Below are 4,273 nucleotides of genomic sequence, written 5' to 3'. Positions count from 1 at the left end.
AACTACTTAAGACATTGGCTCGAATCTAGGTTGTGTCTTTTGATTTAATGAAAAGTAACCAATAAAATAATAATTTTTCACTTCTCTCATTGACTTCTCAAACCCCAAACCCCCGGCCTGGTCTACTTGGTATGTTTCTATTTCGCAAGTTTTCCAGAAGTCCCGCAATGTTGCGCCTCTGCGTTCAGAAATGTCGTCACTAGTTACCACAGTCGCAAAGTCACAAACCCGCCCATTTCTGCAATTTCTCTTCTTAAAATCTGATTTTAAACCTAACCCTAACCTCAACCATAACCACACTGCTAACTTTATGCCTAACCCTAACCTTAAATTAAGACCAAAAAGCACAATTTGGTTTTCATGATATATACTTTGTGGCTGTGGTAACCGGTTAGAAACTCTGTGCTTGCACGTTGAAATCCGTTTTTGTCGAGTGAAAATCAGAAGAAACAAAGTCAGAAAATTGCCAGTATTTTATTCAGATGTATTTTTATATTGCTCTTAATAGTTGAATATTTAAATGAAATATTTTATTTTACACTACACTGCACTAGTTATTCAACTTTTTGTTGGAGGGACACTATTGGTCGGGAGCTGGAGAGAGGAAATAGTGACTGTGCTTGAATCTGAAAGAGCGGCAAGTGAAGTGTGTAACGATAAATGGAAAATAGTGAAATCAAACGATGGAACAACACGAGCAAAAGTTGTAGTAGAAGACAAGGACTGGTCCAATAATGCATTTCTTATTGGACTGTGTTTTTGGCAAAGGAGTTATAGCTGGAATCTCGTTGTTTAAAACCTGTTAGGGCTAGGGGGCAGTATTGACACGGCCGGATAAAAAACGTACCCGATTTAATCTGGTTACAACTCCTGCCCAATAACTAGAATATGCATACAATTATTGGCTTTGGATAGAAAACACCCTAAAGTTTCTAAAACTGTTTGAATGGTGTCTGTGAGTATAACAGAACTCATATGGCAGGCAAAAACCTGAGAAGATTCCAAACAGGAAGCGCCCTCTCTGACAAGTTGTTGTTCATCTTGGCTCTTTTTATTGAAGACTGAGGATCTTTGCCGTAACGTGACACTTCCTACGGCTCCCATAGGCTCTCAGAACCCGGGAAAAAGCTGAATGATATCGAGGCAGCCTCTGGCTGAAACACATTATCGCGTTTGGATAGTGGCTGGTCAGAGTACTCTGAGACTCACGCTCGTGCACGAGGGCACGAGATGTATTTATTTTCTCTCTCTTTGTACGTATACAGGCTTTCCCGGTCTGAATATTATCGCTTTTTTACGAGAAAAATGGCATAAAAATTGATTTTAAACAGCGGTTGACATGCTTCGAAGTACGGTAATGGAATATTTAGATTTTTTTTGTCACGAAATGCGCCATGCTCGTCACCCTTATTTACCCTTTCGGATAGTGTCTTGAACACACGAACAAAACGCCGCTATTTGGATATAACAATGGATTATTTGGGACCAAACCAACATTTGTTATTGAACTAGAAGTCCTGGGAGTGCATTCTGACGAAGAACAGCAAAGGTAATAACATTTTTCTTATAGTAAATCTGACTTTGGTGAGTGCTAAACTTGCTGGGTGTCTAAATAGCTAGCCCTGTGATGCCGGGCTATCTACTGAGAATATTGCAAAATGTGCTTTCACCGAAAAGCTATTTTAAAATCGGACATATCGAGTGCATAGAGGAGTTCTGTATCTATAATTCTTAAAATAATTGTTATGTTTTTTGTGAATGTTTATCGTGAGTAATTTAGTAAATTCACCGGCAGTGTTCGGTGGGAATGCTAGTCACATGCTAGTCACATGCTAATGTAAAAAGCTGGTTTTTGATATAAATATGAACTTGATTGAACAAAACATGCATGTATTGTATAACATAATGTCCTAGGGTTGTCATCTGATGAAGATCATCAAAGGTTAATGCTGCATTTAGCTGTGGTTTGGGTTTATGTGACATTATATGCTAGCTTGAAAAATGGGTGTCTGATTATTTCTGGCTTGGTACTCTGCTGACATAATCTAATGTTTTGCTTTCGTTGTAAAGCCTTTTTGAAATCGGACAGTGTGGTTAGATTAACGAGAGTCTTGTCTTTAAAATGGTGTAAAATAGTCATATGTTTGAAAAATTGAAGTTTTTGCATTTTTGAGGTATTTGAATATCGCGGCACGGGATTACACTGGCTGTTGAGTAGCCCATAGAAGATATACAGTATATACAGACCCCTTGACTTTTTTTCCAAATTTGTCACATTACAGCCTTTTTCTGAAATGGATTACATTTTTTTTTTTTTTATCCTCAGCAATCTACACACAATACCCCATAATGACAGTGAAAACAGGTTTTTAGAAATGTTTGCAAATTTATTAAAAAAAAAGAAATGCCTTACTTGCCTTATAAGTATTCAGACCCTTTGCTATGAGACTTGAAATTGAGCTCAGGTTCATCCCGTTTCCATTGATCATCCTTGAGATGGAAAAAGGCACACACCTGTCTATATAAGATCCCACAGTTGACGGTCCATGTCAGAGCAAAAACCAAGCCATGAGGTCGAAGGAATTGTCCTTAGAGCTCAGAGACAGGATTGTGTCGAGGAACAGATCTGGGGAAGGGTACCAAAAAATATCTGCAGCATTGAGGGTCCCCAAGAACACAGTGGCCTCCATCATTCTTAAATGGAAGAAGTTTGGAACCACCAAGATTCTTCCCAGAGCTGGATGCCGGGCCAAACTGAGTAATCGGGGGAGAAGGGCCTTGGCCAGGGAGGTGACCAAGAACCCAATGGTCACTCTGACAGAGCTCTAGAGTTCCTCTGTGGAGATGGAAGAACCTTCCAGAAGGACAACCATCTCTGCAGCACCACCAATCAGGCCTTTATGGTAGAGTGGCCAGACGGATGTCAGGGTTCCTCCTGGCACCAGAGGGCGGCCGAGACCGCTCTAGAGATTTTTATTGGATCAGGTGTGTCTTACTATTTCATGATTGTGTCACTGTTAAAAGAGATGTTTTCTGTGGTCCTTTGCAGAAGCTTGAATTGTTCACTGTGTCCGGTCGTTTCCTGAGTGAGGTTTGAGACAGTGTTTTTTTGTTTGTTTTTTTTCTCCCCAAAATGTACTGTGATCCTGCGGCAACCATTTCTCAGTAAAGTATTATGTTTATCCTTAACCACTGATTCCTTATCTGGTCTCTTCTCTGCACCTGGGTCCAACCTTATCACGTCACAATGGAAGTCACTCCTCAGTAAAAGGCACATGACAGCCCGCTTGGAGTTTGCCAAAAGGCACCTATAGACTCTCAGACCATGAGAAACAAGATTCTTTGGTCTAGTGAAATCAAGATTGAACTCTTTGGCCTGAATGCCAAGTGTCACGTCTGGAAACCTAGCACCATCCGTACGGTGTTGCATGGTGGTGGCAGTATCATGCTGTGTGGATGTTTTTCAGCGGCGGGGACTGGGAGACTAGTCAAGATCGAGGCAAAGATGAACTGAGTAAAGTACAGAGAGATCCTTGTTGAAAATCTGCTCCAGAGCGCTCAGGACCTCAGACTGGGGCGAAGGTTCACCTTCCAACAGGACAACAACCCTAAGCACACAGCCAAGACAACACAGGAGTGGCTTAGGGACAAGTCTCTGAATGTCCTTGAGTGGACTAGCCAGAGACTGGACTTGAACCTGATCGAACATCTCTGGAGAGACCTGAAAATAGCTGTGCAGCAACGCTCCCCATCCAACCTCACAGAGCTTGAGAGGATCTGCAGAGAAGAATGGGAGAAACTGCCCAAATACAGGTGTGCCAAGCTTGTAGCGTCATACCCAAGCAGATTGGAGGCTATAAAGCGCAGCCAAAGGTGTTTCAACAAAGTACTGAGTAGAGGGTCTGATTACTTATGTAAATGTGATATTTCATTATTTTTTTAAATATAAATTATTTATAAAATTTAAAGACCTGTTTTTGCTTTGTCATTATGGAGTGTTGTGTGTGTGTAGATTGATGAGGGGGAAAAACGATTTAATACATTTTAGAATAATGCTGTAACCTAACAAAATTTGGAAAAAGTCAAGTTGTCTGAATACTTTCCGAATGCACTGTAGATGACGAATACCTTAGTCAGAAAATCCCAGGAGTGGTCAATGCACGTCGCCTGACCCATATGGTAAATGGAAGGAAGGAGAAAAGCGTATCGATGTTATTGTCATTTGAGGAGACTCTGCTTGGATATGTGAGGCATGCGGTGAGAGAATTTGTGT

The sequence above is a fragment of the Salmo salar genome, chromosome 01, assembly GCF_965601325.2.
Source record: "Salmo salar chromosome 01, fSalSal1, whole genome shotgun sequence".
NCBI lineage: Eukaryota > Metazoa > Chordata > Actinopteri > Salmoniformes > Salmonidae > Salmo > Salmo salar.
The sequence above is the reverse complement of the archived record's forward strand: the minus strand, read 5'-3'. Positions refer to the sequence as shown.